The sequence below is a fragment of the Spea bombifrons genome, chromosome 8 (assembly GCF_027358695.1).
Source record: "Spea bombifrons isolate aSpeBom1 chromosome 8, aSpeBom1.2.pri, whole genome shotgun sequence".
NCBI classification, from domain to species: domain Eukaryota; kingdom Metazoa; phylum Chordata; class Amphibia; order Anura; family Pelobatidae; genus Spea; species Spea bombifrons.
This window is the reverse complement of record NC_071094.1, coordinates 32899075-32912815: the sequence shown is the minus strand read 5'-3', so window position 1 is coordinate 32912815 and position 13741 is coordinate 32899075.

Below are 13741 nucleotides of genomic sequence, written 5' to 3'. Positions count from 1 at the left end.
AAGTGCATTCTGCAGTTCTGCAATTCACTCGTTGATGCCAGACCAGCCCCCTGCCGAAACGACCAATAGAGCTGCACACACGTACCTTCACGGCAGCTGCTGCTGCTGTGATGTGTTATTAACCCCGTATTAACCCCTGCTAGGCAACCAGGAGGAAAACGAAGATTAAACGAGCACGAAGAATGTCCGCGAATATTCGCCCGAAGAGAAGACAGGAACGGGCGAATATTCGCGGAATACGAAGATTTTTTTTTCCCCGAAGACGAGCACGAAGACGAACACGAAGAGCCCCCTGGTGCCCAAGTCTAATTCAAATGGTTCATTTTGTCAATAGGATAGGCTTATGAATAAGTTATGTATTTGATCTTGCTTTGCTTTAGGAAGAATTTACATTCACTGCCTCTTTATTCTTCTCGAGTACCATGTGTACCATGATGTCCCTTTAGAATCACTCTCTCTCAAAAAATAGGTGGGGGAGGAGGCCTTTATTTTCATATTTTACTAGTGGAAGTTTTCATGATCTGAATGAGAAAATAGATCATAAAGCTGCTATACCATGGAGGGTATATTTTGTATATATCGAGAAGAAAGAGAAATTTCAGTACTCAATAAGGAAAGGATATGTAAAATATCAGAAACTAAAAGAGCTAACAATGTCAGTGTGAAGCTAAAGATAATTCAACTTTGTTGTTAAAAATGCATTTTACAGGGCACCCTTTCAACTTCTTTAGGATGCCAATTCTCATATGACTTTTCATAAATAATAGAACATTTGACAGATTTAAGCAGCAAGTATTAAAGATGGCATCTGTGATATATAATAGATATACAAATACTGCATTCAATATGGCATATTTTTTTTATCACCTCTATTAGATGTGGCATTTTTGGTGTCATACAGAGGGGTTAAATGACTGACAACACAAAATTAAGATTGCATGTTATTGCATGCTAACAACCACAAAAAAGTTGTTTGCGTGTGCCTGTGGAAACTTACATGCCCTCTCCTGAACCTCAACTTTTAGTAAAAAATACAGTTACCTTTTTCTGCAGTGTCAATAATTAATAGAAAAAAATAATAATAATTTTTTAAATTAAATGGATAATTTTAAATTAAAAGCCCATGTGAAAATTACTATCTACCCCATTGGCACTCAAAAGTTGCAAAACTACGGAGGAAAGGGATAGTTGTATGTACCTTTTAAGAGCTTATCCATCAAGCTGTCAAACAAAGCCATCAATGCTCATTTCTAGCTCAGGGAGAAGCTCAGGGAGAAGCATGGATAAATATATATAATACAACAATAACCATGGACTCCATTTATCTCTATAAAGGTTTGGAGCAGATACCCCCAGACTGCATTTAATTTCAACTGGGTACAAAATAGGAGTGAGGGGAATGCATAGATTGGGGTCCATGCCTCTCATAGGATATTTTTATAAATATTAACCTGCGTCCCCCTGAGAAAGGGATAAGGTGATGAGGTGTTCCAGTAGACTATATCCTCATCCAGGCTTGATTATTATGATTACCTGTCCAGTCTTTTGTTAATATGGTATCCTGGGGACCCCATTTTTTTAACATAATTATTCAATGGATTGTCACTGGATGTAAGGCCTGTTATTAAATTCTGTGAGTTTCAGTTTCATGGAAATGCAAGATTAAATATTGTGAATTCTCTATGAGAAGAAATTGATATTTGCATATCGGGTTTCATTTAATCAGTCAACTAAACCATAATACATGTAAATTGTGTTTTATAATATATCCTAAATATTGTGTTTTTCAAACTGCAACCGCTTAAAAGAGTTGCAGTTAAATCAACTTCTACTCAACTTCTACTAAGTGATTAAGTGGATTGTGCAGGCTTAAATGGATATATTTTTATGCATCCTTTTATAGACTGTAAAATTATTTCTCAACAATAAAAATAAGCCACAACACTACTCCTCTGTTAAATTGATTGTCAGTGAATTAGGAGTTACATTGATTTATTTATTCACAATCACATCCATAGTGATAGCTCCTTATCCAAACACCAATTACAAGTATTCCTATGATCGTATTAGTGGTTAGTGGTTTGTATAAGCATCTGTAGTATATCATATGTAGATAGTAGTCTTTTGTTTGGATTGGTTCCCTGGTAATTAAATTTCATACCTTTATAATTTTAGTGTGCAATCTTTGTTTTCACTGTAAATCTTGATTTTAAATGGTCATTAACTTTCTTGGAGACAAAGTTGCCTGGCAAAATGTTTATTTTCTCTGCATTTATAAAAGAGGCTCATGGTTTTCGAATAAAAGTCTATTTATGGGTGGATGAAAAAGGAGGAAGATAACTGTTCTTCTTCAGCTCTGTGAAATTTATATGAGCATGTCTGTGAGAGTGAGTGAGCTGTGTCCAACACTTTACATTGGGAACTGCTAGATTAGTCAGTTACAGTTCAGAGATCTAAAGGTTATGAAAGAGTTTAATAACAAACAATTGAATTCATTGAGTTCTGATCTATTCATTGAATACATGAAATCTGACATGGAACCCATGAACTATAAATACTTGTAACAAAGAGAAGATTATAAAAAATAAATAAAGGAAAAAAAAAACAACAAAGGTAATCATAACGATTGGTTAAAAAAGACCAATAAATTATGTAAAAATAATTGCATCATAAAGTCACTTATAACCATAGCAAGCTATTCCCACATGTATATTTTTTATGCAAATGTAATTATTGTTTTGTTTGGTTTGCAATAGAAAAACAAATAGAAAATGATTTTGCACTGTTCAATTACAGGAAATATGTCAGTAATGTGGGTTCTTGTATAGGAAATAGTTACCATGCTTTTTTTTGGCATAAATCAGAGGTTTGAAAAGACATTGCATAATGGTTACATATAATAGATATACTTAGAGTTTTGTTCAGCATTGCTATCAATTTCTGATTGTAGGGTATGCTTAAATTGGGCCAGACCTCGCAAGAAAAGGGATGTCAACAAAGCAAAAGCTCAGAATTTTCATCCAAAATTCTTTCATTTCTATACCCTCATCCACATTCTCTCACACTATTGTCTGCATTCACTCTCTCTCTCATGCTCTCTGAATATCTCCCTAACTTTGCTGCTGATCACTTCCATGTATCACAGCTTCTTTTTCATGCCACACATTCTCTTGTTATTCTATATTCTTGTTCCTCTCTCATGTTCATGTTCTTGTCCTTGTTGTTCTCTCTTCTCCTCTCTTCTGTCTTCACCTGCATCTATGGAACTCACCAGCGAACTTCCACTAAAATAGCAAAGCTTCTGGTAAAGCCCTCTCCCCCTGATTGAAGGATAAGGGGAGAGGACGTCAATGGAAGCTCCATCATTTTGCCCTAAGATAATCTCGTGTGAACTCATGTGAACACCAGATGCCATAATTGTGGAGCATCTGGTGGCACCCTGTCCCCTGATCCTCCAATTGCCGGTATGGAGGAAACTCCACCATTTTGACGGAAGTTCAATGGGAAGCTAGGTCCACGGAGATGCAAACAAAGCAAGAAGAGAGAGAGAAGAGACGAGAAAAAGAGGATGCAGAACAAGAAGATGTTGTAAGTTGAAGTAGTCGACAGAGAAGGTATGGAGACATTCAGAGAGCATAATAGAGAGAATAAACAAAAATAAGAGTATGAAAGAGTATGAAAGAGTGTGAGAGTAAACAAATTTTGTTTCCGAATTTAAAATGTCCCCGATAGTCATCTTAAACAGGATATATAAATAGGCAGGAAATGGAATTTGTTGTCCAAAAATGAATGGGCCCAAAATGAACCAAAAAATGTGTCTGAATCTTTTTTGGCACATCTGCTCATGTATAATCAACAATCAGACAATGACATTTAGATCATATGGCACATAGGAAGTCTCAAAAAGTCTGCATTCTGATTCAAGCTTGTGTTTTATTGATTCCCTAGTACACAAGAGATTTTTTAAAAAAAACATTCAATGGGCTACAACTTCAGTAGTCATTTATCACTGGTTCTAAGTGCCTTCTTATCTTATGAAGCACCACAGGTTTAATTATACATTATAACAAGGCCACAAGGATTGTGCTGTACTGAGGGATTGATGCCAAGATACTTGAAACCGTTTGCTCATTTCCTGTTTCTGTTACCGATTGTCTTATAGATACTCAGTACATCACCTTATCACCAAATATCTCAGTTTACTCACTTGTAATTGGATATTAACAACATTGTTTCTATTTTCTTGTTTTTGCGTTCTAGGCTGTCACACTATTGTAAAAAGGGGAATGTTTCACGTAATAATACAATTTTTGTTCTTGACATGCTTCTACTCATGAATCATAGTTCAACGTCGTGATTTAATGTAATGTGTTCATACCAATGGTATAAACCTTAATGAATATTCCAGCAGATGATGCATTACTTGTGTATTCATTGTTACATTATTTTGAAAAAAAACGGTATGCAATTTCAATGACAGGTAAAAATAAAATGAAGATATACTTAAAGGACACAAAGTCTCACAATATGTAACAAATATGTTATATTATTAAAATGACCTATAGACATAAATGAGAGCGCACATGGGGAATCTCAGGGGAAAAACACATATTTAGTTATTGCCTAAATCCATTGTTACCTCAAGAGATAGTTGACTTCATTTAAAGAGATTTGTATATATTAATTGGTGTTAGCAGGGGAGGAAAAAAGCGTAGTTTATATTTAATCTACACGTCTTTAAGGTCCTAGGCTATGGTCTATAGAATAAAGTTATATAGAGATCAATAAAAACAACTTTACCTGAGTGAATAGGGTATACAGAGGATACATTTTCATACATTTCATGACATGTTATTTTCCAGAATAAACCCACTTTATTTATAACTGTAACATTTGTACCAAACACTTTAATTCAGTATTTTTCAAATACCTTTTTGGGATATATCTCTTAAACCTATAAATAGGCTACACTTATGATACGTAAAATACACTAATCTATGTCATAATAACTGTACAATTACTGGTCTAACAAATGGGAATTTCGGACTGGCTTGAAGCCATTCATGACATGGAAAAAGAAAATGATGGGGTTGTTTCCCGGAATAGGTTAAAACACAAATTAGGAGCACATTCCAGTAAAGTGAATGGTACTACCAGAAGCTCATAACAAACAACCCTCCAAAGTGGCTCACGACACAATTGGGAAGATAACATAGAATTGGGAGACAAACTCACTAGACCAAACAAGGTGAAAATTAGGTGGGAGACGAAGAGTCAGTAAGGCAAGACATTTATTGATTTTCTGCAAGTTTATTGCTTTGAGGTCACGATGTTTGTTTATTGGGTTTTATTTCAGTTATTTTTGTTTATTTTAGATTTTTTTTTGCTGTTCTCTCTGTAATTTGATTTTGATGATAAATGTCAAAATAAGGATGATATACTACACACATGCACTCACAACCTTCGGGCCTCCAAATCATCAATACAGCCTCCACAATCAACCAAGAATGAGTGCCCTGGAACAACAGGAAAAGAAGCAATAAAGGAAACCAGACTAGCAGACAAATGTAAGCCGGCAGGATAGTAATTGGGACTATGGTGACAGTACTGTTTGCCTAAAGAAGTTTGCAAGCACGTCATATACTACATATAAGAGTAATCCTATTTTAAATTATCTCAAATAAAATAAATTCTAAAAAAACAAACAAATAGGATTTTATGTCTCAAGGGATCTCAACCTATTATGGTCATAGCAAGACTGAATTAATCAGTACCTCTACACATTATGTTGTTTATTTAACTGAACTTAATTTGTAAATTTGCTTGCTATTTATTGGAATGGCACAGTTTTATTAGACTTGCAATGATTTTGATTTGGAATCGGTGCTCGCTGTGAGATGCGCTTGTCAATTGTGTGGGTGGCTTTGATCAGGTAGTACAAACTCATTGAGTTTGTCTCTTGGTGGGAATTTGTAAAAATGCTAGCAAAGCACACTTACCTTCTTGTAATGACCCAAGCTGAATGAACCACTTTCAGTTGGCCGTTTTTCCCATGTCTTCTTACTACCCCTCCATGGAAGAATATTCACCCATTAGTGTAGATCGGTAGTACATATAATGAAATGTTATTAGTTCAGGTAAGAAAACCAAACTAATAGGTACAAGAGGTCATAATCTAAAACTTGAGTTTCTGGGGCTAAGAATTAATTAATATGATGGTAGATAAATCAGAAGTGGTAGAGGCAAATACAGTGAGGGAATTTAAACATGCATAGAATAGACAACAAGCAATCCTGAATCTAAGACGAGTCCAAGGGTTGATTAAGGTCTGAATGTTTACATTAGGAAAAGAGGACAGACTAGATGAGCCGAATGGTTCTTATCTGCCATCAAATTCTATGTTAGAAAAGCTGACCTACCCATGTTTATCATTGACTCATAATAGTTATGTTTTCCATAAAAGCGTTTCCTGACATTGTACTTAATGAGTTCCAAAGGATGTACTGCATTTCTAGTATGTAAACACAAGATATACAATTAAGTAGAGATATAATTAAAAACATTGGTTTGCAGTACGCACATTAGTTTCTTTTGTTGATTCCACAGGTCCTTTGGCCTTTAAAATTATACACTCATAAAAAACGTAAAATAAGCTGCATAAGAAATTCTGTTTATATTACAGGAATATAAAGAATGTGACATCTATCCATTTTCTCTTACACATTCTTAAGTATTACATAAGCAAACCACATTTGCCTCAATTGTTGTTTACAAACTGGCTCAATAATCTACACCATTTAACTTTTAATAAAATGTACATACAGTGTATATAACATATTTGCTCGTTTATAAGACAAGGTTTTTTCAGAGCAAATGCTCTGAAAAATACCCCTCGTCTTTTAATCAGACCTTAAATAGAGGTCTGACTACAAGACTAAGATCCAGATCCACCGCAGCGCTGCAGGGGACCTGTATCCTTCTCTCTGGCAGCCGGTGGAACGTCAGAGTGGCATATGGGGGGGAGTGGCATATCAGGGAGGCAGAGTGGCATATAGGGGGGTATAAGGCATATCTGGGGGCAGAGTGGCATATAGTAGTATAAGGCATATCTGGGGGGCATAGTGGCAAACCTGGGGGCAGATGTGCATAAATGGGGGGCAGGTTGGCAAGTAAAAGGAAATAAAAACAAAAAATGCATTTTCCTCAATCATAACTTTTATTAAATATGAAAAAACAGTTTACATGTGAATTAATATTTACTAATAACACTTTTTTCTTATAGGGTAGTCTTATATTCAGGCTTTTTCTTCTTTCAAATTACGGTATATACTGTATATATACTGTACAGTATATGTCTATATTAGTAGCCTTAGTTTAATGTAATCAAATTCCAAGTTTCGTTTCTACAAGATAGTTAAGTTTTTCCAAGGTAGATTTTCTCAGTCACAATCTTTGTATCAATATCTATATCTATATCACCATGAAGTGATCTGACATAGTGACTAACAATAGTCTAGATGAAAATGAATATAATTTACAAATAGAGAGCCAGCCTTCACCCTGGTATACAAAATAACAAACCCCTGCCAAAAATCTAGGTCACTATAAGAAGAGTTAAAAAGAACACCATTCATCTTTGAGCTACCATCACCGAAGCACCTCTAAGTTGATCGTAAGCAGAAATCTATTCACAGGACAGCAACCCCTATTCCGAGGGCTATATAAGAAACTGGCATGTGATATTTCTAATTTGCGGTTTTATCTTCTCTAAAATGTTGTTTGTAGTATAGGATTAAAGCAAGTACAATTGAAGGCTGAGCCCAACACCTTGGTGCATGCCTTGAAGCAAATTGTCTCCCAGATGGATACACATAATTCAAAGTTTCCTCATTGCCCTACTCATTTACCTAACCTAAAATCAAAGGGCCATTGCTGCCTGTTGTATAAAGTGAAACATAAAATAATCGCAAAGCAAATCATAGTTTGCTATGTTCACCCATAAAATAAAAATTGCATCTCGCTATCCCTTCATTTATTTGACAAATAACATCAGGCTTTCTTATAGCCCATATTTTACTGTAATATATATATATATATATATATATATATATATATATATATATATATATATATATATATATATATACATATATTAAAAGTGACATTAGGCCACCGTTGTATATCATAAATCGCATTTCACTTTAGTTTTTGTCTTACTGCACTATTAGTAAGCTAAGTCTCATAAAAGATAAGACGAATTTCTTTGCATTATAACAAGGTCAAACAGGTGAATGGAATTTGATGTCCTAAAACAACCAATTTTAAGTTTTAAGTGGTGAGAGCTGAAGTGATAAAAGCGTAAAAGAATCCTTGCCCTGTCTTTGAACTGGGAGTTTGCATTCATATTTTACTCCTAGTGCAGGTAATCTGTACCATTTCCTTGAATTTACTGTTTTGTTTTGTTTTTTTTTCCTGTTGTAACTTCGTTCTGTGATTTAGTGATAATTATGTAATTGTTTAAAAGATTCGGATGGTATCACAAAAAGTGTCACTAAATCTTCAACAGAAAAGGATTATGTGGAGGAGACGTTATTCAACAAATAGCATCAGTCCATCTGATAAATCCAAATTGAAAGAATATGTGGATATGTGAATTCATACAATTATATGTTATAATTTAAAACATTTTACTCTCATGTGATGTAAATCATCCAGATTGTCAAGTCACCACAAGTATCACCTTAATTAGACCAGGGCGATCAGGTCTTTTTGTTAGGGAATTCTGGAAACCTACACTAATAGTTGCATAATGCTTTTCAAGTTAACCATGGCTTTTAGTTGAGGTGTGCAATAAAGGTTGAACCGAAGGCCGTACCACAATGGTTGCTTTGGAACATAATGCTGTTGCATTCATCTACATTACATAAGCAGATATATATACATATATATATATTAATAATTAAAACCAATGACACTATAGGGATGTAGTGGTTTGAGTGAAAATAAAGAAATTAACCCCTTAAGGACAATGGGCGGTCCCTAAACCCATTAAAAACCATACATTTTGAGCCCGTACATGTACGGGCTTTGTCATTAAGGGGTTAATACAAAATTAGCAACACATCTAGGAGGTGAAAATGACATCATAATATGTTTAACAGGATTATATTAATTTTATGAATAGCTTTATGGTAAATGTTTCATTGAATTTCAGTCTTTTCATATTGAGAGTATAAATGAAATTGTAAAGTTATATTTATGCCCTTGAAGAAAATCATTTTGTAAAAGCAATTATCGCTAATGTGTTTATCATAGAAACACCATACATTCTATTGTTACAGATTGACTGATCAGCTAGTCACTGGTTCTTTGTATTAAAAGTGCCTGTTGATACAGATTCACTCTGATTAACGGATAGGTTAAGGGCATGAAGAGGTCTTTGCACAATGGAAGAATACATTGGAGATATAGATGGACACTTCAATATCCACCAGCATTATGGACTTGGGCAATAAGTGCATGTCAACACATCAAAGAGACATAATCGCCTTCTGGACTAGTCTTTAAGGAATGCAACTTGTCATTTTTATGTATGTACAATCAAAAAAAGAAAATGCTGGCAAGGGGCAAAGCTCCTAGAAACTTCTGATTAACAAAAAGAAATGGGCCACTACCTGGTTGCTGTTTTATGTGTTTTACTTGTAGTTACTCATATGTTCTTCTACACATTCTCTTTGTGTAGTTGTGTTTTTGTAAAGAACAAGATAGTACCCATTGATTATAATATCCAAAAAACCTTCTACATTAATTGTTCATAAAATATGACCTGATCACAAGTCACAACTATAGACAAATGCAATGTACTTAAACTCACAACACACAAATAACTATAATCTTTCATATCTTTATTGAACATACTTTTTAAAAATTCACAGTGCTGGTGGAAAAAGTAAGTGAAGCCTTGGATTTAATAACTGGCCGAACCTCCTTTGGCAGCAATAACTTCAAAGAAGCATACAAATCAGACCTTCACAACGTTCAGGAGGAATTTTAGACCATTCTTCTTTACAGAACTGCTTAAGCTCAGCCATAATCTTAGGATGTCTGGTGTGAATGGCTCTCAAGAGGTCACTCCACACCATCTGTAATGGGTTAAGGTCTGGGCTCTGAGTGGGCCACTCCAAAAGGCGAATTTTCTATTTTTAAGTCATTCTATAATAGATTTAATTAAATCCAGCTGCATCACCCGACATATGCTGAGCTTAAGCTGGTGGACAGCCATCTTGACATTATCCTATATGATAAACTTGGTAATTCATTGTGCCCTTGATGATGGCATACTGTCCAGGCTTGAGGCAGCAAAATCAGCCCAAAATCATGATGCTTCCTCCAATGTACTTCACTCATGTTGGTATGCGGTGCCCTTAGTATGCCATATGTAGTTCTGTGTGTTTTCCCAAACAATTCAACCTTAGTTTCATTAGTTCATTAGTCCATACAACATTGTGGAGTATCAAGGTGTACCAGCTACCACCGTGGTGTCCTACCATGGATACCATGCCTGTTCAATGTTTTGTGTGTGGTACCCTCATGAACAATGATTTCTTCAAATCTTTAGCTGTTACTCTAGGGTTCGTTTTTAACTCATTGAGCATTCTGCTTTCTGACCTTTGGAGTCGTCTTGGCTGGGCGCCTGCTTCTAGGGATAGTAGCCACAGAACTAAATTGTCTCTATTTATAAATAGACTGATGAATATATAAACTCTTTAAAATGACTCTGTAACCATTTCCATCTTTATGCAAATCAACCATTCTTGATTGTAGGTATCTACAGAGATCTTCTAAGATATCTTTTTTATGAGGTATGACTCACATCAGCAGGTGCCTTTTTGAAAAAAAAAGCAAACAAAATGTTTGGTTCTAAAAATGTCAAAGTAGTTCTAAAACATACATCCAATCCTGTTTCATTGATCGGACACCAGGTTTGCTGACTCCAATTAGCTTGAAATTATTTGCCTAGCAGTTCACATACTTTTTCCAACCCACGTTGTGAATGTTTGGATGATGTATTCAATATGGACAAGAACAATACAAAAAAATTTCTTGCCATTGTATTTATACTGTATATACAGTACTATGCTAAAAATAATAGACAGTGTGAAAAAAGGATGTAAAGTAACAATGCTTTTAAAAATAGACATGGTAATCGCTTAATCAAATCAATATTTGGTGTAACTACCGTATGCCTTCAAAACAGCATAAATTATTCTAGGTTCACTTGCACATAGTTGTGCATTTTGTACCTATATAGTTAGGTATATGGTTAAATAATTATACCAAACGTGTGCTAATGATCGTCAATTTAATATGTAGGTTGAAACAGTCATTAACTGAAACAGAAATAACTGTGTAGGAAGAATAAAACGGGTTGAGGAACTCCCAACTCACTAAAAAGGTAAGATTGCTGAGGACAGTTTAATGTCAAAAGTAATTCACCATGGCAAGACTGAGCACAGCAAACAGAAGCAAGTTATACTGCATCAGCAAGGTCTGTCCTAGGGAGAAAGCTCTTTTGTAGAAGTATTAAGAAACAGGCAATGTTGAGGCGTGCAGACGCAGTGTTAAGCCAGGTAAACAGTAATGCAGTTGAAAGACACATTATGCATAGTTCCCTTTGCAATTGGAAGATGTCAAGCAGCGGCAGAAAACAGTAGGACCCTGGTACACTCATTTACTATCCAGGAGAAGTCTGGTCAGAAGTGGTCTTCATAGAATACTTGCAGACAATAGCCTCTGGCGTGGAGACAAGGCCAAGTGACACAACTATTCATGACAACACAAAAAAGAGGTGCAGAAAAATGGCAGCAGGTGCTCTGGACTGATGAGTCCAAGGCTATGGCAGGAGGCAGCTTGTTCACTGAAGGCCTGGAGAGTGGTACAAGAATGAGTGTTTGCAGGCAACAGTGAGGTAGGGTGGAGGTTTCTTGGATGTTTGGGGCTACAAGCTGCAAATGGAGTTGTGGATTTCATCAGAATTAATGGTCCCGCATAGAGCCCTGACCTCAACAATAATGAGTCTGTCTGGGATAACATGAAGAGAGCAAAGACAACTGAGGTTATCTAAATCCACAGAAGAACTGTAGTTAGTTCTCCAGGATGTTTTGAAACAACCTACCTGCCGAGTTCCTTAAAAACTGTGTGCAAGTGTACCTAGAAGAATCCGTGATGTTTTGAAGGCAAAAGGTTGGTTTGATTAAGATTTTCCTTCTGTACTCTCACTTGCATTTTGTTAAATGTTAAAAATAAACCATTAAACTGTCTAAGCGTTCTTACTTTATAGCTTTTTTTCACACCTGCCTTAACACTAAATATAGGTACGCTATTTTATTTTTTATTTATTTGATGCTTATATTATTTTAGATTGTTTACAAGATTATGGAAATATATGTCGTGTGTCTGTGATATATTTATTTACTAGATATATATATATTTAGATATATATATATATGAAGTATTACTAAAATTGTTGATTTGCAGTTTTTACCATTTTACTGCAATTGCTAACATTTACACTTACATCAAACTATACTTAACCTGCATTAACCCAACTATTGCACAGTCTAGTTGATGTGAATTTAAAACAGAAAGTAACCACCAAGCTTCCTGTTGTGCATTTTACCTTATCTCCTCAGGTGAACACAGAAAGGATCTAGTAATTGTTTAAATGCTACCATTCTAGACAGCCTGTTGACTTTATGTGAAGGTTAAACACCTACAAAAAACATGCAAGATTTTCAGGTTGTGGTCCAAAATGTTCATATCAGAGCAACCTAAAAGGCCATTGACCCAGTACCCCATTTGTCATCTCTCTACTGGCCCCTTTCAAAAATGAATATAAGGTTTTCTTATTATTTTTCTTCTTTTTTTAATTAACCATTAAGTAAACACGAGTGCATTTTTCTTTACATTTCCCTTTAGCATATGATTGACATTTTTGTAGAACACCTTTAAGTTGTACATATATTTCTGTTTGTATAATTATACTCAGGCTGTTATTTAGTATTTTCTAGGCTTGCTTTATAAATGAGATTAAAGAAACAACATGTATTGTGGAATTTATTCAAAACTCAAAACATGTTCCACTTGGTTAAGTAACTGGCTCTTCTTCCTTTAAAGGCCATCTGTTTGTCTTCTGGATATCAAATGACTTCTTTGCTTTAAAGTGGTTCTTAAAAAATATATAAAAATATCGGTGCTTTTCATGCCAAGTGGAAGGACATTAACCTCTTTTGTGCCAGTAACCTGCCATGCACCATCTGTCAGTTAAAGCTACTGTTAATATAAATGATATAAATCACAGAAAATACCTCTTAATTTTGATCTGTAATGGATTAACCTTGTCATTGCCAATAGGGGTTGAATTTTGTTGTAAGAATCATAATGCTCTGTGTTTAAACATATGCTTATCTCATAATGATGAATAAATTAAACTTTATTTTTAGAGGCTTTAATACCATGTAAGAGAAGTCTGCATAAATTACCATGTTAATTCTAATTGTTGTGACTGTCAGGCTTGTGGTAAAGTAAGCATTTCTGCTTTATAGGAAGTATCATTCACTTTAAATGCCAAAAAAAGTCAAACAATATGTTTGTGAGGTTTATTTTATCATTTCAAGATGCAACATATTCTAGGATCACTGTAAATCCGTAGTGATCGTAGGGGTACTGCAAATTAGATGAA